Raw genomic sequence first — 22,660 nt, forward strand, 5'->3', positions numbered from 1 at the left:
GCGGCAAACTTTAAAAGAGAAGAAAGAGTAACTACTTTTTAAAATTTTTGTTGTTAACTACTAAATGCTATTCACAAATGCAAACCAACTGACTAATTAAATTTCCATATATGCAACCTTGGTGACACCAAACTTAGTTTGTGGCAATGTGGTGTAAGATGATTTGTTCAAGGTGCTAAGAGTGACATGCTATGAGTTGCATTCATGTCCTCTTAGTGTGCCTTGAACACCAAACTTGTTCTTCACTATATGTTGCATAAAAGGATTTATTCAAGGATATGTCAAAGTTGATTTGTGATCCATGAACCTTGCTTTATTAACTACTTTAAAAGCATGTAAAACATGGGTTGCCTCCCATGAAGCGCTTCTTTAGCGTCACTAGCTTGACGTTCTTCCTATGTCATGGTGGTTGGTAATGCTTCAGATCTTCCCCTCTTGCAGTAAACCTATATCCATTGGCTTCATCAATGATCTCTACATGTTCTAGGGAGAGAACTTTGTTGATGGTGAAAACCTTAGGTAACTGAGATGGGATGGTGGAGAGATGAGGTGGGATATCTAGGAAGTAAGCTGAGATCACTTTATCCCCTGGAGAGAAATCTTCTGTAGGGATCTTTTTGTTCCTCCATCTCCTTGGTATCTTCTTCTTTGTTTCTTTTGCTGTTATCCTTCTCTTTGTGGTCTCTTTTCCTAGGGGGATTTTGTTGCTGGTCCCATATGATTCTGGTGGTTTTGGCTCCACTTGAGTTTCCTTTAGCTGTGACAGCTGCTGATTATTTTGTTCATCACCCAAAGGAATTCCTGAGTGTACAACTTGTGTCTCAATGCTTGTTTCTCCCACCATTGCTCTGTCATGCTCTGTCCTTAGTTCCTTGCCTTCCTGACTTGCTTCTTGTGAGGGTTTGAAGACATTGAAGGTGAGTTGTTCGTCATGTACCCTCAGTATTAGCTCTCTTCGCTCCACATCTATGAGCGCTCTGGCTGTAGCTAAGAATGGTCTTCCCAATATGATTGGGTGAAGATGACTTTCTTCCATTTCCAGTATGACAAAGTCTGTGGAAAGGAAGTAGTTCCCAACCTTTACCAGTACGTTTTCAACCACTCCTATTGCTTATTTTTTAGTTTTATCCACCAGCCTGATGACTACGTCTGTGGGTATCAGCTCATTGATTTGCAGCCTCTTCATAAAGGATAAAGGCATTAAGTTGATGCTTGCTCCCAGATCACAGAGTCCTTTATCAAACATTGTTTCTCCTATGGTACAGGGGATGTGAAAACTCCCTAGGTCCTTCATTTTTGTAGGCAGCTCTGGTTGAATGAGAGCACTACACTCCTTATTCATCACTATGGTTTGTCCTCCCTTGAGTGAGCTTTTCCTGGTCAGCAGCTCCTTCATGTACTTAATGTATGAGGGCATTTGTTGGAGGGCCTTGATGAATGGTATGTTTACATGGAGAGATACAAATATGTCAAGAAACCTTGAGTATATTATCTTCTCTACACCACCATTGAGTAATTGGGGAAAGGGTGCATAGAGTCTCAGCAGTTCCTTCTGTGTAATTGTGGTTTCTTGATGATTCTCTTCCTGCTTTCCTGCTGATGTATCTTCAGGTTATTCTGATGGTTTGTTTGGCTCTTCCTCAGTCTCCTTATCACTTATAGTAACCATCTTGCAATCTTCCCATCTGACTTTCTTTGCTTCACCTCTCGAATTTTTCTCTGTGTCACTTGGGAAGCTATCAGTAGGTTTGGGAATCTTCTCAGATAGGTATCCCACTTGAAATTCCAGCCTTTTGATGGTGTCTCCCTGATTCTTGATATTGGCTCGCACCTCTTCTTTGAACACCTTGTTATCTTGAATCTCCTTGCATATGCCTTCAAGTAGAGTCTCAATCCTTGATAGTCTTTCTTCCGATGATGGAGAGTTGAGATTGGAAGGATGAGAAGGGCCATTTTGACTTTGGTATGGATGTTGAGAAGTGTTGTTGGATGGGTGTTGGTATGACCTCTGTGTGGAGTGTTGGTGAGTTGCATTGTTGGTGGGGTTATGACATCTCTGATCTTGGCCTTGGTCTTGTTGATTTTCCCACCCAAAGTTTGGGTGGTTCCTCCAACTAGGATTATATATTTTGGAATATGGGTCATGGTGCTGCCTAGGTGAATTTCCAATGTAGTTGGCTTGCTCCTGACTACCCTCTGCTTCTTCATTCACTCCTTCTTGAGTTGCTGTTGAAGTGGTGATTGCTGCTACTTGATTCCTCTCCATCTTCTTGGTGAGGTCAGCTAATTTCTTGGTAATCATCTTGTTTTGAGCTAGCAGTGCATCCACATTGTTCAGCTCCATCACTCCTCTAGTATTGCCTCTTTCATAAGCATAGAAGTAGTCATTCTCTGCTACAGTCTCCATGACATCTATGGCTTCTTCAATGGTCTTCTTCTTGTTCAGAGATCTCCCGGATGAGTGGTCTACTGCCTTTTTTGATTCATATGAAAGACCTTCATAGAAAATGTGCAACTGCACCCATTCATTAAACATATCTAGTGGGCATCTTCTTGTCAAGTCTTTAAACCTCTCCCATGCTTCGTATAGAGTCTCACCATCCTGCTACCTGAATGTTTGTACCTCAACTCTCAACCTGTTGATCCGTTGAGGAGGATAGAATCTTGTCAAGAACTTGTTCACCACATCTTCCCAGGTTGCTAAACTCTCCTTTGGAAAGGATTCCAACCATTTAGATGCTTTGTCCTTGAGCGAGAAGGGAAACAGAAGTAGTCTATAGGTGTCAGGATGAACACCATTAGACTTCACAGTATCGCATATCCTCAGGAAGGTGGTTAGATGTTGATTGGGGTCTTCTTGGACACTTCCTCCGAATGAACAATTGTTCTGAACAAGGGTGATGAGCTGTGGCTTTAGTTCAAAGTTGTTGGCATGTATGGTTGGCCTTTGGATGCTACTCCCACAGTTTCCTGGGTTTGGGTTGATGTAAGAACCCAGAACTCTTCTCTCTTGCACAGCCTGATGCGCTGGACCTTCTCTGCCATGGTTATGAGCCTCTTCTTCATGACGGTTTTCCATATTCTCCTCCATGTCTGGTTCAAAGTACTCTTCCTCTTCCTCAGCACCAACTACTCTCTTTCCTCTTGCTTCCCTCCTTAATCTAAGGAAGGTCCTCTCAGGTTCAGAATCAAAGGAAGTTGAAGCCCCGCTTCTTCTACCTGTCATACAACCAACAAGGCAAAAGCCAGAAAGATAGATGCAGATAGTAATTTCTATAGAAATGCTATTAGCGTGAGTGATGTAATATACCAAACAGTTAGTGGGTTAGTGATTGAATTGTAAACAACTAAGAAAATGAGTGAGGGAAAGGGAAGAAAATAGCTAAACAGAAAGTAAATTACTCAAATGAACTTAAATCAAACAAAATAAAAACAAATGCTCAATCTAGTTATCCACCAATTTAATCATTGTTGATACAAAATCAATCCCCGGCAACGGCGCTATAAAGTTGATGTACGGAAACTTGTCCCTTAACAAATCTCCCTCGGCAAGTATACCGAATTGTCGTCAAGTAATAACTCACAAAAGAGTGAGGTCGAATCCCACAGGGATTGATTGGTCAAGCAACTTTAATTGGAGGAATGTTCTAGTTGAGCTAAGCAGAATGTGGTTTAGAGTTGCAGAAAATTAAATGGCAGGAAAGTAAATAGCAGAAAACGTAAATGCTGGAAATAAAGAGCTGAAAATAAATGACGAAAAGTAAATTGCAGAATTGTAAATGGGAATGGGGAAGATGATCATAGAAGTAATTGGCATAAAGTAAAGAGAATAGGTAAGATCAGAAATGGGGAATTCATTGGGCTTAGGAGATGTTGCATTCTCCGGATCAAGTTCATTTTCATCTCTTCCTCAATCAATGCATTCATTGATCTCCTTGGCAATCTTAAGTGATTGAATTCCAATTCATTGGTAATTCAATCTCTCAAATCAGATCAATAGCCAATTCCTTGGTCTAATTGCTCATGAGAAGAGATGAAGTGTGGTCACTGATTATACCACATGTATTTCCAAATCAAAGTATTGGGAGAATTATATGTCACCATATCCGCCCAAACCCCAATTTGGTCCAACATGAGAAAATATTTCTAGCATGATCTCTTCATCCCTTTTCCAAGGTTCAGAAGAGATCCAAGTATGAATAGCTTCTTTTCCAAGATAACTACTCAATTAGATGAAGATTGAAAGTTTTCTAGTAAAATCAAGAGAAAAGAAAGAAGAAGAATAATGAAAACTATTATTGATCCATCAAATTACAACTGAGCTCCCTAACCCAATGAAAGGGGTTTAGTTGTTCATAGCTCTGGGAATGGAAAGCAAAGATGGAGAGTACATTCTAAAAGTTAAACTAAAAGTGCAGAGAAAGTAAATTAGAGAGAGTAATTCTAATAATGCCCAAAAGCTTCTTTCTAGTTCAAAGCTCTCCCTATTTATACTATTCTTCTGATCTTCTAGTTGGCTCTTCAAGTCTTGGATATGGGCCTTTGGATCTTGAGTTGAAGCAGTTATCTTCTTCAGTGGGCTCAGCTTTACTTGCAGAGGAAGTGTGAAGTAGGCAGGGACTTTAGCTTAGGGTGTTAGTGGTGTTAACATTAAGTGAAAATGTGGGGTTGAGAACGTTAGTGACAATCACCTTTTTCACTAACGTTCCTAACCCAAAGTGGTCCACGTTAACTTCAATGTTAGTGGTACTAACATGACCACTAACATTGACCCTTGGCCCTTCGCAAACGTTACTGGGGTTTACCTTTTTCAATAACGTTGAGAGTGCCCCTTTCTCCCTACGTTACAGTTCACGTTAGAATAGTTAACGTGGCCTTTAACGTAGGCTTGCCAAATCTTCGAGAGTGTTAGTGACACTTACCTTTGTCACTAACGCTTCAGAACGCCCCTACTTCCCACGTTAGAGTTCACGTTAACTAGGTTAACGTGACTTCTAGTTAACGTGACTTCTAACGTGGTATTGATGGCCATCTCCAACGTTAGTGACAAAGGTGAGTGTCACTTACGTTGGCTCATCATCCCTCTTCTCCACGTTAGCTTCCACGTTAATGTAATTAACGTGGCAACTAACGTGGCTCATAGTGGCTCAATCCAACGTTAGTGACAAAGGTGAGTGTCACTAACGTTGGTGATTCTTGCTCCCTCCACGTTAGAGTCCACGTTAACTAGGTTAACGTGGCTTTTAACGTAGCCAATATGGGCTTAGTCCAACGTTAGTGACAAAGGTGAGTGTCACTAACGTTGGCATCATCTTCTTCTTCCACGTTAGAGCTCACATTAACTAAGTTAACGTGGCTCTTAACGTGGCCAATTGCCCCTTTTGGAATGTTAGTGGCACTTACTTTTACCACTAACGTTGGAGTTCTACTTCTCTTCCACGTTAGCTTCCACGTTAACATAGTTAACGTGGCAACTGACGTGGGCTATGATGGCTCACGAAGGCGTTATTGGCAATCACTTTTCTCATTAACGTTGCAAGCTAGCCTTCATTCCACGTTAGTGGTCACGTTAGCTAGACTAACGTGGCTACTAATGTGGTTCTTCCTTACTTCCTTTGTCCTGAAATCAAGCAATAAAGTGCATCAAAGCTCTAATCCAAGTTATGAGACATGCATAATTCTCATGAAATCATGTAAAATTCACAATGTTTGCTTGAATCAAGATGTAAATGATTATTTACCCAAAACTTGCTTATTTCCTAAGAAAATGCATGAAACTACCTTAAAACCATAAAGAAAAGGTCAGTGAAACTGGCCAAAATGCCCTGGCATCACGTAACATCTCCTAAGCCCAATGAATCCTCCATTTCTGATCTTACCCATTCTCTTTAATTTCTTCCATTTACTTTTATTCTCATCTCCCCAAATCCCCATTTAAAATTCTACAATTTACTTTCTGCAATTTATTTTCTACCATTATCTCTAGCATTTACATTTTCTGTTATTTACTTTCCCGCCATTTAATTTTCTGCAATTCCTCAATTCAATCTCTGCTTAGCTCAACTAGAACATTCCTCTAATTAAAGTTGCTTGACCAATTAATCCCTGTGGGATTCGACCTCACTTTATTGTGAGTTTTTACTTGACGACAATTCGGCATACTTGCCAAATGGAAATTTGTTGAGAGACAAGTTTCCGTGCATCAAGTTTATGGTGCCGTTGCCGGGGATTGATTTTGTATCGACAATGATTAAGTTAGAGGATAACTAGATTGACCAACTTTCTTTTGCTTTGTTTATTTCATTTCTGTTATTTACTTCCGGTTTTAGCAATTTTCCTCTATTACTCTTTTTTTGTTTATTTCCTTAGTTATTTACTTTTCGGTTCAGCTAACCCACTAACTATTTGATACATTGCGCCACTCACACTAACAGCCATTCTAACAAGAGTATTCTCTTCATTCAATTTCTTTCTTGCTTTTTGCCTTGTTGGTTGTATGACAGGTAGAAGAAGCGGGAATTCAACTTCCTTTGATTCCAAACCTGAGAGGACCTTCCTTAGATTAAGGAGGGAAGCAAGAGGAAAGAGAGTCGTTGGTGCTGAGGAAGAGGAAGAGTATTTTGAACCAGACATGGAGGAGAATATAGAAAACCACCATGAAGAAGAAGCTCATAACCATGCCAGAGAAGGCCCGGCAAATCATGCTGGGTAGGAGAGAAGAGTTCTAGGCTCTTATATCAATCCAAACCCAGAAAACTGTGGAAGTAGCATCCAAAATCCAACCATACATGCCAATAATTTTGAACTAAAACGCCAGTGGTGCACGAAATTGTGATCTCAGGCAACGGCGCCAGAAACTCTGTACGCACGTCTTAATAAATTGTTTTTCATTCACAACTTCGATACAACTAACCAGCAAGTGCACTGGGTCGTCCAAGTAATAAACCTTACGTGAGTAAGGGTCGATCCCATGGAGATTGTCAATCCTGTGATCACGTTTTAGGGGCTGGCCATTTGGCCATGCCTGGACCTTCATCACTTATGTATTTTCAAACGGTAGAGTTTCTACACTCCATAGATTAAGGTATGGAGCTCTGCTGTTCCTCAAGGATTAATGCAAAGTACTACTGTTTTTCTATTCAATTCAACTTATTCCGCTTCTAAGATATTCATTCGCACTTCAACATGAATGTGATGAATGTGACAATCATCATCATTCCCTATGAACGCGTGCCTGACAACCACTCCCGTTCTACCTTAGATTGAATGAGTATCTCTTGGATCTCTTAATCAGAATCTTCATGGTATAAGCTAGATTGATGGCGGTATTCATGAGAGTCCGGAAAGTCTAAACCTTGTCTGTGGTATTCCGAGTAGGACTCTGGGATTGAATGACTGTGACGAGCTTCAAACTCACGATTGCTAGGCGTAGTGAACTCTTGGGATAAGCTGGTCAAGGCTTTCTTAGCCAAGTTCTTTCCTCCTCAAAAGCTGAGTAAGCTTAGAGTGGATGTTCAGACCTTCAGACAGAAAGAAGGTGAATCCCTCTATGAAGCTTGGGAGAGAAACAAAGGACTGACCAAAAAGTATCCTTCTGACATGCTTTCAGAATGGACCATCCTGGATATATTCTGAATTAGCTAAAATGTCATTGGATACTTCTGCAGGTGGATCTATTCACCTAAATAAAACGCCTGGAGAAGCTCAAGAACTCATTGACATGGTTGCTAATAACCAGTTCATGTACACTTCTGAGAGGAATCCTGTGAGTAATGGGACGCCTATAAAGAAGGGAGTTCTTGAAATTGATACTCTGAATGCCATACTGGCTCAGAATAAAATATTGACTCAGCAAGTCAATATGATTTCTCAGAGTCTAAATGGAATGCAAGCTGTATCCAACAGTACTCAAGAGGCAGTTTCTGAAGAAGAAGCCTATGATCCTGAGAACCCTGCAATAGCAGAGGTAAATTACTTAGGTGAACCTTATGGAAACACCTATAATCCATCATGGAGAAATCATCCAAATCTCTCATGGAAGGATCAAAGGCCTCAACAAGGCTTTAATAATGGTGGAAGAAATAGGTTTAACAATAGTAAACCTTTTCCATCATCCACTCAGCAACAGACAGAGAACTCTGAACAAAATACCTCTAATTTAGCAAACTTAGTCTCTGATCTATCTAAGGCCACTGTAAGTCTCATCAATGAAACAAGGTCCTCCATTAGAAATTTGGAGGCACAAGTGGGCCAGCTGAGTAAAATGATCACTGAAATCCCTCCTAGTACTCTCCCAAGCAATACAAAAGAAAATCCAAAAGGAGAGTGCAAGGCCATTGAATTGATCACCATGGCCAAACCTGTAAAGGAAGGAGAGGACGTGAATCCCAAGGAGGAAGACCTCCTGGAACATCCAGTGATTAATAAGGAGCTTCCCTCTGAGGAACCAAAGGAATCTGAGGCTCACCTAGAGACCATAGAGATTCCATTAACCCTCCTTATGCCATTCATGAGCTCTGATGAGTACTCCTCTTCTGAAGAGAATGAGGATGTTACTGAAGAGCAAGTTACCAAGTACCTTGGTGCAATCATGAAGCTGAATGCCAAATTATTTGGTATTGAGACTTGGGAAGATGAACCTCCCTTGTTCACTAATGAATTGAGTGATCTGGATCAACTGACATTGCTTCAGAAGAAACAGGATCCTGGAAAGTTCATAATACCTTGTACCATAGGCAACATGATCTTTGAAAAGGCTCTGTGTGACCTTGGTTCAGGGATAAACCTCATGCCCCTCTTTGTAATAGAGAAATTGGGAATCTTTGGGGTGCAAGCCACTAAAATCTCATTAGAGATGGCAGACAGCTCAAGAAAACAGGCTTATGGACAAGTAGAGGATGTGTTAGTAAAGGTTGAAGGCCTTTACATCCCTGCTGATTTCATAGTATTGGATACTGGGAGGGATGAGGATGAATCCATCATCCTTGGAAGACCCTTCCTAGCCACAGCAAGAGCTTTGATTGATGTTGACAGAGGTGAATTAGTCTTTCAATTGAATGGGGACTCCCTTGTGTTTACAACTCAAGGTTATCCTTCTGTAAACATGGAGAGGAAGCATAAAAAGCTTCTCTCAAAACAGAGTCAACCAGAGCCCCCACAGTCAAACTCTAAGTTTGGTGTTGGGAGGCCACAACCAAACTCTAAGTTTGGTGTTGAACTCCCATATCCAAACTCTAAGTTTGGTGTTGGGGAGTCTCAACAATGCTCTGAACATCTGTGAGGCTCCATGAGAGCCCACTATCAATATACACAATCACTTTTGATCCTACTAAGTATGATCTGAACTTGTCAATGGCATAAATCACTGCAAGTAATACTTTTTCTGTGGTTGTGTACTTTTTCTGGGCATCATTTAAAACGCGACTAGCATAATAAATGACGTGCAGAAGCTTGTTATGCCTCTGTCCCAATACTGCACCAATGGCATGATCACTGGCATCACACATTAGCTCAAATGGTAATGTCCAGTCTGGTGCAGAAATAACTGGTGTTGTGACCAGCTTAGCTTTCAGCGTTTCAAACGCCTGCAGACACTCTGTGCCAAACACAAATGGCGTGTCAGCAGCTAGCAGATTGCTTAGAGGTTTTGCGATTTTTGAAAAATCCTTTATAAACATCATATAGAATCCTGCATGCCCCAGAAAGCTTCTGATTGCCTAGGACAATCCCTTCAGTCACCATGAATTGACATTTTTCCCAGTTTAAAACTAGGTTGGTCTCTTGGCATCTCTTCAGAACAAGTTTCAGGTGATCAAGACAGGAGCTGAATGAGTCTCCATATACTGAGAAGTCATCCATGAAGACTTCCAGAAATTTTTCCACCATATCAGAGAAAATAGAGAGCATGCATCTCTGGAAGGTTGCAGGCGCATTACATAGCCCAAATGGCATCCTTCTATAAGCAAACACTCCAGATGGACATGTGAATGCTGTTTTCTCTTGATCTTGGGGATCTACTGCAATCTGGTTATAGCCTGAGTAGCCGTCCAAAAAGCAGTAATAATCATGACCTGCTAGTCTTTCTAGCATCTGGTCTATGAATGGTAAAGGAAAATGATCCTTTCTGGTGGCTGTATTGAGCCTTCTGTAGTCAATACACATGCGCCACCCTGTAACTGTTCTTGTAGGAACCAGTTCATTTTTTTCATTATGAATCACTGTCATGCCTCCCTTTTTTGGGACGACTTGGACAGGGCTCACCCAAGGGCTATCAGAAATAGGATAAATAATCCCAGCTTCTAGTAATTTGGTGACCTCTTTCTACACCACTTCTTTCATGGCTGGATTTAGCCGTCTCTGTGGTTGAACCACTGGTTTGGCATTATCCTCCAATAATATTTTGTGCATACATCTAGCTGGGCTTATACCCTTAAGGTCACCTATGGACCACCCAAGAGCTGTCTTGTGTGTCCTTAGCACTTAAATAAGTGCCTCCTCTTCCTGTGAATTTAAGGCAGAGCTTATGATCACTGGAAAAGTGTCACCTTCTCCCAGAAACGCATATTTCAAGGATGGTGGTAATGGCTTGAGCTCAGGTTTAGGAGGTTTTTCCTCTTCCAGAAGAAATTTCAGAGGCTCTTTCATGTCCTCTGAATCCTCTAAATCAGGCTGAACATCTTTAAAGATGTTTTCCAACTCTGATTCGAGACTCTCAGCCATGTTGATCTCTTCTACCAAAGAGTCAATAAGATCAACTTTCATGCAGTCTTTTGATGTGTCTGGATGCTGCATGGCTTTGACAGCATTCAACTTGAATTCATCATCATTGACTCTCAGGGTTATTTCCCCCTGTTGGACGTCAATGAGGGATCGTCCAGTTACTAGGAAGGGTCTTCCTAGAATGAGAGTAGCACTCTTGTGCTCCTCCATTTCCAGCACAACAAAGTCAGTGGGAAAGGCGAATGGCCCAACTCTGACAATCATGTCTTCAATCACGCCTGATGGGTATTTAGTGGAACCATCAGCAAGTTGGAGACATATCCGGGTTGGTTTAACTTCTTCAGTTAAGCCAAGCTTTCTGATAGTGGATGCAGGTATTAGGTTGATGCTTGCCCCAAGATCACATAAAGCTGTCTTGGTGCAATTACCTTCTAATATGCATGGTATCAGAAAACTCCCAGGGTCTTTAAGCTTTTCAGGAAAGCTCTTCAGAATGACTGCACTGCATTCTTCAGTGAGGAGAACTCTTTCTGTTTCTCTCCAATCCTTTTTATGACTCAAGATCTCTTTCATGAACTTGGCATAAGAAGGTATTTGCTCAAGTGCTTCTGCAAATGGAATCTTTATTTCAAGAGTCCTGAGATAATCTGCAAAGCGAGCAAATTGCTTATCCTGCTCCTCTTTCCGGAGTTTTTGAGGATAAGGTATCTTGGCTTTATATTCTTCAACCTTAGTTGCTGTAGATTTACTGCCTACAGAAGTGGTTGAAGAAGCCTTTTTAGAGGGGTTGTTATCAGCATTTGTGTGTGTCTGATCCCTCACTGGCAATTGAGTGCCAGAGTTAGAAACTGGAGTGACGTTAGATGCCAACTCCTTGTCTGTTCCTGGCGTCTGAACGCCAGAATTGTGCCCATTTTGGGCGTTCAGCGCCAGATCCTGCCCATTTTGGGCGTTCAACGCCAGATCCTTGCCTATTTCTGGCGTTGAACGCCAGTCCTGCCTTGTTTCTGGCATTGAACGCCAGTCCTGAGCATGGTCTGGGCGTTCAGCGCCAGCCTTCCACCAAATTTCTGGCGTTTTAGTTCCAGAATTACTTTTCCCTGGGCTCTTACTGTCCTCAGGTGAATTTTGGGTGGTTTGCTCATTTCTTAGCTTTTTTCTGCCTTGAGGTGGGGTATTTAATGTTTTCCCACTTCTTAATTGAACTGCTTGGCATTCTTCTGTTATTTGCCTTGACAGCTGCTGCTTTGTTTGCTTAAACTATTCTTCCATATGTATATTAGCCATCCTTGTCTCTTGTAATTTATCTTTGAATTCGGCTAACTGCTTTGTTAGAAAGTCCAATTGCTGATTGAATTCAGCAGCTTGTTCTACAGGGCTGAGTTCAGCAGTTACTGTTTTAACCTCTTCTTTCATGGAAGGGTCACTGCTTAGGTACAGATGCTGATTCCTGGCAACTGTATCAATGAGCTCTTGAGCCTCTTCAATTGTCTTTCTCATGTGGATAGATCCACCAGCTGAGTAATCTAGAGACATCTGAGCTCCTTCTACAAGCCCATAATAGAAGATGTCTAACTGAACCCACTCTGAAAACATTTCAGAAGGGCATTTTTGTAGCATCTCTCTGTATCTCTCCCAGGCATCATAAAGAGATTCATTATCTCCTTGTTTAAAGCCTTGGATGTCCAGCCTTAGCTGTGTCATCCATTTTGGGGGAAAGTATTGATTCAGGAATTTTTCTGTCAGTTGTTTCCATGTCCTTATGCTGGCCTTAGGTTGGTTATTTAACCACCTCTTAGCTTGATCTTTCACAGCAAATGGAAACAGTAATAGTCTGTAGACATCCTGATCTATTTCCTTATCATGTATTGTGTCAGCAATTTGTAAAAACTGTGCCAGAAACTCTGTAGGTTCTTCCTGTGGAAGACCGAAATACTGGCAATTTTGCTGCACCATGATAATGAGCTGAGGATTCAACTCAAAGCTGCTGACTCCAATGGAGGGTATGCAGATACTACTCCCATATGAAGCAGTAGAGGGGTTAGCATATGACCCCAGAGTCCTCCTGGACTGTTCATTTCCACTTAGATCCATGATGGAGAAAGGGAGATCATGTAAAAAAAATATTTTTATTTTTATTTATCTATTTATTTATTTATTTCGAAAATAAAATAAATTAAAATAAAATAAATAAAAATAGGTGAAGATTTTCGAAAAAATGAGAGGAGAGAAAGTGGTAAGGAAGTTTTGAAAAAGATATGATTTGGAAAAGATTTTAAATTTTTTTTTTAAAAAATCTGAATTTTTAAAAATAATTTTTGACAATTTGTTTTAAAATTAGAGAGAAAAGATATTTTTGAATTTAGTGAGGAAAGAGAAAACAATAAAATAGCACAAGACTTAAAATTTTTAGATCTAATGCTCCTTGTTTTCGAAAATTTTGGAGGGAAAACACCAAGGAACACCAAACTTAAAAATTTTAAGATCAAGACACAAGGAAAACTCAAGAACACTTTGAAGACTCACAAGAACACAAGAACATGAAGAAAGAACACCAAACTTAAAATTTTTAGAAAACCAAACCAAAATTTTCGAAAACCAAAGGGAATTCAACAAGAAAACACCAAACTTAAAGTTTGGCACAAAATTTAATAGAGAAATTATTATTTATGAAAAAGAAGATTTTGAAAAGAATATAAAAGATTCTAACCCAATTACCAAGAACACAGACTAACGCTCTAGCCAAATGAGTTATGAATGTAACACTTGTTTTGAAGAAGTATTTTATTTTATTTTTTTTTTTGAAAACTAATGTTTTGAAAAGGCACAGGAAAACAAGAAGAATCACAAAACAAGAAAAACCAGAGATCAAACAAGAAAAGTCAATAAATAAAAAATATAATTTTCGAAAAAAAATTTTTTTTTTTTGAAAAAAAAAATAAGGATTCTAAAATTTTAACCAAAAACAATAATAAGAGACTCTAAACCAAAAAGAAAAAATTTTTCCTAATCTAAGCAACAAAATGAACCGTCAGTTGTTCAAACACGAACAATCCCCGGCAACGGCGCCAAAAACTTGGTGCACAAATTGTGAATCACACTTTTCACAACTAGTACCACTTACCAGCAAGTGCACTGGGTCGTCCAAGTAATACCTTACGTGAGTAAGGGTCGAATCCCACGGAGATTGTTGGTTTGAAGCAATCTATGGTTATCTTATAAATCTTAGTTAGGAGGTCAATTATATTAATCAGTTGAATTGCGAATAAACAAGAGAGCATGGATTAAAGGTTACTTGTTATGCAGTGATGGAGAATATGTTGGAGTTTTGGAGATGCTTTGTCTTCTGAATCTCTGCTTTCCTCTATCTTCTGATTCACGCACGCACGTCCTCCTATGGCAAGCTTTATGTAGGTGGATCACCGTTGTCAATGGCTACCATCCATCCTTCCAGTGAAAAGGGTCCAGGTGCGCTGTCACCACACGGCTAATCATCTGCAGGTTCTCAGTCGTACCGGAATAGGATTTACTATCCTTTTGCGTCTATCACTATGCCCAGCACTCGCGAGTTTGAAGCTCGTCACAGCCATTCGATCATTGAATCCTACTCAGAATACCACAGACAAGGTTTAGACTTTCCGGATTCTCATGAATGCCGCCATCAATTTAGCTTATACCACGGAGATTCTGATTAAGGAATCTAAGAGATACTCATTCAATCGGATATAGAACGGAGGTGGTTGTCAGGCACACGTTCATGGTTTGAGGAAGGTGATGAGTGTCACGGATCATCACTTTCATCACAGTTAAGCGCGAATGAACATCTTAGATAGGAACAAGCGTGTTTGAATGGAAAACAGAAATACTTGCATTAATTCATCGAGACACAGCAGAGCTCCTCACCCCCAACAATGGAGTTTAGAGACTCATGCCGTCAAAGAATACAAAGTTGAGATCCAAATTGTCATGAGATACAAAATAAGTCTCTAAAAGTTGTTTAAATACTAAACTAGTAGCCTAGGTTTACAAAAAATGAGTAAACTATGATGGATGGTGCAGAGATCCACTTCTGGGGCCCACTTGGTGTGTGCTGGGGCTGAGACTTAAGAAATTCACGTGCATAAGGCCATTTTGGGCGTTCAACGCCAGGTTTGGATCCATTTCTGGCGTTGAACTCCAACTTTTAATCCTTTTCTGGCATTGGACGCCAGAATTGGGCAGAGAACTGGCGTTGAACGCCAGTTTACGTCATCTATCCTTGAGCAAAGTATAAACTATTATATATTGCTGGAAAGCCCTGGATGTCTACTTTCCAACGCAATTGGAAGCACACCGTTTCGAGTTCTGTAGCTCCAGAAAATCCACTTTGAGTGCAGAAAGGTCAGAATCCAACAGCATCAGCAGTCCTTTTTCAGCCTGAATCAAATTTTTGCTCAGCTCCCTCAATTTCAGCCAGAAAAATACCTGAAATTACAGAAAAATACACAACTCATAGTAAATTCCAGAAATATGAATTTTTCCTAAAAACTAATGAAAATAAACTAAAAACTAACTAAAACATACTAAAAACTATATGAAATTAACACTAAAAAGTGTATAAAATATCCACTCATCAGGAAACTATAGCATATTATATATGAAATCGAAGCCCTAGACGTCAGCTTCCCAACGCAACTGAAACCGCGGCATTTGGACCTCTGTAGCTAAAGTTATAGCCGTTTGAGTGCGAAGAGGTCAGGCTAGACAGCTTAGCAATTTCTCCAACTTCTTGTATTCCTTCCACTTTTGCATGCTTTCTTTCCATCCTCCAAGCCATTCCTGCCCTATAATCTCTGAAAACACTTAACACACATATCAAGGCATCTAATGATAATAAGAGAGGATTAATAATAAGCAAATATAAGATCAAAGAAGCATGTTTTCAATCAAAACACATAATTAGGAAGGAAATATAAAACCATGCAAATAGTATGAATAAGTGGGTAAATAGTTAATAAAAACCACTCAATTGAATACAAGATAAACCATAAAATAGTGGTTTATCAACCTCCCCACACTTAAACACTAGCATGTCCTCATGCTAAGCTCACGAGAAGCTACAAAGATGAAGAGGAATGGTATGAAATGCAACCGATGAATGCAACTATATGCTAAATGCTTTTACTTACTTGGTTAAGAGTAAATAAGTTCTCCAAGACAAATACAAACTAATTTCCACTAATTCAAATCATACAATAAAAAGCAAGTGAACTTGTAAGAAGACACCTCATGAAAGCATGGAACATAGAATTTAAGCGTTGAACCCTCACTGGAAGTGTATATCACTCTAATCTCTCAAGTGTATAGGGTAATTCACTCTAGTCTTCTCTAATCATGCTTTCTAAAACTTTGTTCTTCATCTAACCAATCAACAAAATTTAGTATACCAATGCAAATATCATGAGGTCTTTTCAAGGTTGTAATGGGGCTAAGGTAAGGGTAAGGATATATATATATATATATATATATATATATATATATATATATATATATATATATAAGGCTAAGTGAGCTAACAAATTGAATCCTTGACTAGTCTAAGATCTCACCTAACATATAAATACTTTATACAATTTTAAAATACTTTACCTAACTACCCAAATTTTTCCCACTTGTATTACATGCTCATGTATCAAACTTATTTTTGAATTTTGTCCCATGTGCATTGATTCTTTTTATTTTGCATTTGGGGTAATATATATTTTTTCATTTTTCTCTTTTTTTTATTATTTTTTTTGTATCCCCTTATTTAATTACTTAATATATTTTTCTTCAATGCACATGGTAACTTAATTATTTTGATTTCACACGAGCATGCTTCTCAAATTTTCAAATGACTTATTCAATTTAATTCCCTACTTTTTCATATCATCCTATGTTCCCAAAAAATTCCCCACACTTAAATTTTACCTAATATCTATCTTAAGCTAACCAAAGATTCAACTTGGGATTCTTATTTTGTTTTTCTGCTTAAGGCTAGTAATGTGGTTACAAAACAGAAGTGATTTAAAAGCTCAAGGGGGCTAACAAGGGTGATGTAAAAGGTAGGCTAATTTTGGGATAAGTGAGCTAAAATCAAACAATGGCCTTAATCATATGCAAGCATGTAAATACACTAAATATTGGACATATAGAATGGAACAAAGTAAAGCTTACAATCATAGAGAAGGGAACACACAGGAATAAAATATTTATGGTTAAATAATGTAACCATATAAATAAGCTCAAATCTCACAGGTTGTGTGTTCTTTAGCTCAAAAACCATGTTCCAAATACAACTTCTAAACAAGTTTAACACAAAAAAATTTTTCAATTTAAATTAGTGAAATATTATAAAAATTTCTTGAAAAAGAAAATATTACTTCAACCAAGTAGTAACTAAATGCATAAAATCAAATAAACATGCAATTAAATATGCAAATGTAAGAATTAACAAAGAAAATAAAATATTGGTGTTTGAGATAGGAAAGTACTAACCCATGGAGATCGGTATCGACCTCCCCACACTTAAAGATTGCACTGTCCTCGGTGCATACTGAGATGTGCAGGTGGACGGGTTGTTTCAACTGTTGCTTTTCTCTAAGGATTGTGCAGATGGACTTGTCTGTCTCCCCATGTAAACGTCTTCCGGTTCTCTTTCTGGTGGCCATCCTGAAAGAAAAAGGGAAGAAAGGTAAACCAATAATAGAGATAAGAAAATAAATGAAGTATAGTTGGATTAATGTCGAATGAAAAGGGTCTCATTTACATGGAAGCTTCAACATGTACGTGAGAAAACAATAGAAGCCATGGCATACCAATGGTGCAAAATTTGCAACAATGGGGATTGGGGAAGAGTGTGGGTAATGAAAATATCAATATAAGTACGTGTCAATGCAAGAGGAGTACAAGTATCATAAAAATTAACATTGATTTAAATAATGTTACCCAATCATAATAAAACAAGTCATAAGCACCAAGATAATACCAGAAGAGATATAACAGTTGAATAAGATTTGAACACCAATAATTTTAGAAAAATAAAAATATGCACAAAATTAAAATGCAATGAATGAAAGTATGCAAATAAATAAAATAAAATAAAAGATAAGAAGAATGTGAAGGGAAAGAAATAAAGTAAGAAAGAAAGAAGAAAGAAGAAAAGATAGAAGAAATTAGGATTGGGAAAGTGGTGCACGAAATTGTGATCTCCAGGCTCGAACAAATCCTGGTAATGGCTCCAAAGCTTGGTACTCTGATCTTAATTCATGATTGTCACAACTTCGATACAACTAACCAGCAAGTGCACTGGGTCGTCCAAGTAATACCTTACGTGAGTAAGGGTCGAATCCCACGGAGATTGTTGGTATGAAGCAAGCTATGGTCACCTTGTAAATCTCAGTCAGGCAGATATAAATGGATAATGCTGTTTTCGAATAATAATTAATAAGATAGGGACAGAGGTACTTATGTAAATCATTGGTAGGAATTTCAGATAAGCGAATGGAGATACTTTCGTTCCTCTGAACCTGTGCTTTCCTGCTATCTTCTTCCAATCAGTCTTACTCCTTTCCATGGCTGGCTTTATGCAAGGGCATCACCGTTGTCAGTGGCTACATCCCCTCCTCTCAGTGAATAATATGCTCACGCACCCTGTCACGGCACGGCTATTCATCTGTCGGTTCTCGATCATGCTGGAATAGGATTCACCCTCCTTTTGCGTCTGTCACTAACGCCCAACAATCGCGAGTTTGAAGCTCGTCACAGTCATTCAATCATTGAATCCTACTCGGAATACCACAGACAAGGTTTAGACTTTCCGGATTCTCTTGAATGCCGCCATCATTCTAGCTTACGCCACGAAGATTCTGGTTAGGAGATCTAAGAGATATTCATTCTAGCTTAATTCATGTAGAACAGAAGTGTTTGTCGGGCACGCGTTCATAAGGGAGAAGGATGATGAGCGTCACACATAATCATCACCTTCATCACGTTCTTGGGTGCGAATGGATATCTTAGAAGCGAAATAAGATGAATTGAATAGAAAACAGAAGTACTTTGCATTAATCTTTGAGGAACAGCAGAGCTCCACACCTTAATCTATGGAGTGTAGAAACTCTACCATTTGAAAATACATAAGTGAAGGTCCAGGCATGGCCAAGATGGCCAGCCCCCAAAACATGATCACAGGATTAAAATACAATCCAGGATGCCTAATACAATAGTAAGAGGTCCTATTTATAATAAACCAGTCACTAGGGTTTACATGAGTAAGTAATTGATGCATAAATCCACTTCCGGGACCCACTTGGTGTGTGTTTGGGCTGAGCTTAAGTGTGGCACGTGTAGAGGTCCTCCTTGGAGTTGAACGCCAGTTTTAGTGCCAGTTTGGGCGTTCAACTCTGGTTTTGGCTCCTCTTCTGGTGCTGGACGCCAGATTTGGGTAGGAAGCTGGCGTTTGAACGCCAGTTTACGTCGTCTATTCTTGGCCAAAGTATGGACTATTATATATTGCTGGAAAGCCCTGGATGTCTACTTTCCAACGCAATTAGAAGCGCGCCATTTCGAGTTCTGTAGCTCCAGAAAATCCACTTTGAGTGCAGGGAGGTCAGAGTCCAACAGCATCAGCAGTCCTTCTTCAACCTCTGAATCAGATTTTTGCTCAAGTCCCTCAATTTCAGCCAGAAAATACCTGAAATCACAGAAAAACACACAAACTCATAGTAAAGTCCAGAAATGTGAATTTAACATAAAAACCAATGAAAACATCCCTAAAAGTAACTAGATCCTACTAAAAACATACTAAAAACAATGTCAAAAAGCGTATAAATTATCCGCTCATCACAACACCAAACTTAAATTGTTGCTTGTCCCCAAGCAACTGAAAATCAAGTAGGATAAAAAGAATAGAATATACTATAAATTCCAAACTATCAATGAAACATAGCTCCAATCATATGAGCGGGACTTATAGCTTTTTGCCTCTTGAATAGTTTTGGCATCTCACTTTATCCATTGAGGTTCAGAATGATTGGCATCTATAGGAACTTCAGATTTCGAATAGTGTTATTGACTCTCCTAGTTCAGTATGATGATTCTTGAACACAGCTTCTTTATGAGTCTTGGCCGTGGCCCTAAGCACTTTGTTTTCCAGTATTACCACTGGATACATAAATGCCACAGACACATAATTGGGTGAACCTTTTCAGATTGTGACTCAGCTTTGCTAAAGTCCCCAATTAGAGGTGTCCAGGGTTCTTAAGCACACTCTTTTTTTTTTTTGCTTTGGACCTTGACTTTAACCGCTCAGTCTCAAGTTTTCACTTGACACCTACACGCCACAAGCACATGGTTAGGGACAACTTGGTTTAGCCGCTTAGACCAGGATTTTATTCCTTTAGGCCCTCCTATCCACTGATGCTCAAAGCCTTGGGATCCTTTTTATTTGCCCTTGCCTTTTGGTTTTAAGGGTTATTGGCTTTTTTTTCTGCTTGCTTTTTCTTTTTCTTTCCATATTTTTTTTTCGCCTATTTTTTTTCTGCAAGCTTTGTTCTTTGCTGCTTTTTCTTGCTTCAAGAATCATTTTTATGATTTTTCAGATTATCAAATAACATGTCTCCTAGTCATCATTCTTTCAAGAGCCAACATATTTAACATTCTTAAACAACAACTTCAAAAGACATATGCACTGTTCAATCATACATTCAGAAAACAAGAAGCATTGTCACCACATCAATATAATTAAACTAAGTTCAAGGATAAATTCGAAACTCATGTACTTCTTATTCTTTTAAATTAAACAGTTTTTTATTTAAGAGAGGTGATGGATTCATAGGACATTCATATCTTTAAGACATAGTTACTAACTACTAATGATCATGTAATGAAGACACAAACATATATAAGCATATAACATAGAAAACGAAAAACAGAAGAAATAAGAACAAGGAATGAATCCACCTTAGTGATGGTGGCGTTTCCTTCTTGAGGAACCAATGATGTCCTTGAGCTCTTCTATGTCTCTTCCTTGTCTTTGTTACTCCTCACTCATAGCTTTTTGATCTTCTCTAATTTCATGAAGGATGATGGAGTGCTCTTGATGTTCCACCCTTACTTGCTTCCAATAATTGTGTGGAAGAAAATGTATCCCTTGAGGTATCTCAGGGATCTCTTGATTTGCAGTCAAATGTTCTACCACTGAGCTATAGACCCTTGATGGAAGCTTTTGTCTTCCCTTTCCTTTTTCTAGAGGTTTCTCTGGCCTTAGGTGCCATCAATGGTTATGGAAAAAAAACAAAAAAGCTATGCTTTTACCACACCAAACTTAGAATGTTGCTCGCCCTCGAGCAAAAGAAGAAAGAGTAGAAGAATAAGAAGAAGATATGGAGAAGATGGATGGGAATGTGTATTCGGTCATATGGGTGGGATTGGGTGGGAGAGAGATGTTGAATTTTTGAAGGTAGTGGGTGTATGGATGTGAGTGGTAAATGGAAAAAAAAGAAGGGATGATCATGAATGGAAAGAGAGATGATGAGGTAGGTGGGGATCCTGTGGGGTCCACAGATCCTGAGATGATCCTGTGGGGTCCACAGATCCTGAGGTGTCAAGGCATTTACATCCCTGCACCAATTTAGGCATGTAAAATGCCCTTGCACACAACTCTGGGCGTTCAGCGCCAGGTTGGTGCCCATTTTGGGCGTTCAACGCCCCTTTGCTGCCATTTCTGGCGTTGAACGCCAGAACCATGCTTGTTCTGGGTGTTCAGCGCCAGGATGCTCCCATTCTGGGCGTTCAGCGCCAGAACTATGCTCTGTTCTGGCGTTTGAACGCCAGACAGATGCTCCTCCAGGGTGTGATTTTTCTTCTGCTGTTTTTGATTCCGTTTTCAATTTTTATATTTATTTTGTGACTCCTCATGATCATGAACCTATACCTATAAAGACACATAACTAAGAAAAATATAGTTAGATAAATAAACATTGGGTTGCCTCCCAACAAGCGCTTCTTTAATGTCAATAGCTTGACAGTGGGCTCTCATGGAGCCTCACAGATGTGCAGAGCTTTGTTGAGACTCTCCAACACCAAACTTAGAGTTTGACTGTGGGGCTCTGGTTGACTCTGCTTGGAGAGAAGCTTTTTCTGCTTCCTCTCCATGGTTGCAGAGGGAGATCCTTGAGTTTTAAACACAAGGGAGTTCTCATTCTATTGAAGGAATATTTCACCTCTGTCAACATCAATCACAGCTCTTGCTGTGGCCAGGAAAGGTCTTCCTAGGATGATGGATTCATCCTCTTCCTTTCCAGTATCCAGGACTATGAAATCAGCAGGGATGTAAAGGCTTTCAACCTTTACTAACACGTCCTCTACTTGTCCATAAGCCTGTTTTCTTGAGCTGTCTGCCATCTCTAATGAGATTTTAGCAGCTTGCACCCCATAGATTCCCAGTTTCTCTATTACAGAGAGGGGCATGAGGTTTATTCCTGAACCAAGGTCACACAGAGCCTTAAAGATCATGGTGCCTATGGTACAGGGTATTATGAACTTTCCAGGATCCTGTCTCTTCTGAGGCAATGTCAGTTGATCCAGATCACTTAGTTCATTGATGAACAAGGGAGGTTCAACTTCCCAAGCATCAATGCCAAATAATTTGGCATTCAGCTTCATGATTGCACCAAGAAACTTGGTAGTTTGCTCTTCAGTGACATCCTTATTCTCTTCAGAAGAGGAATACACATCAGAGCTCATGAAGGGTATAAGGAGGTTCAATGGAATCTCTATGGTCTCTAGATGAGCCTCAGAGTCCTTTGGTTCCTCAGAGGGAAGCTCCTTATTGATCACTGGATGTCCCAGGAGGTCTTCCTCCTTGGGATTCACGTCCTCTCCTCTCCTCACAGGTTCGGCCATGGTGCTTATGTCAATGGCC

At 39.5% G+C, this 22,660-nt stretch overlaps 2 non-coding genes across 2 annotated transcripts; one reads left to right on the forward strand and one right to left on the reverse strand.

The window, feature by feature from the left end:
* Positions 1–2,531: 2,531 nt before the first annotated feature.
* On the forward strand, positions 2,532–2,638 carry LOC148555239 (small nucleolar RNA R71). Its single transcript, XR_015888025.1, has one exon. It is a non-coding gene; the product is annotated as a small nucleolar RNA R71 (small nucleolar RNA).
* Positions 2,639–7,497: 4,859 nt separating this feature from the next.
* LOC148555240 (small nucleolar RNA R71) lies at positions 7,498–7,605 on the reverse strand. The gene has a single exon (XR_015887962.1). It is a non-coding gene; the product is annotated as a small nucleolar RNA R71 (small nucleolar RNA).
* Between the last annotated feature and the right edge of the window lie 15,055 nt (positions 7,606–22,660).

The sequence above is a fragment of the Arachis ipaensis genome, chromosome B6 (assembly GCF_059453495.1).
Source record: "Arachis ipaensis isolate K30076 ecotype BB chromosome B6, ASM5945349v1, whole genome shotgun sequence".
NCBI lineage: Eukaryota > Viridiplantae > Streptophyta > Magnoliopsida > Fabales > Fabaceae > Arachis > Arachis ipaensis.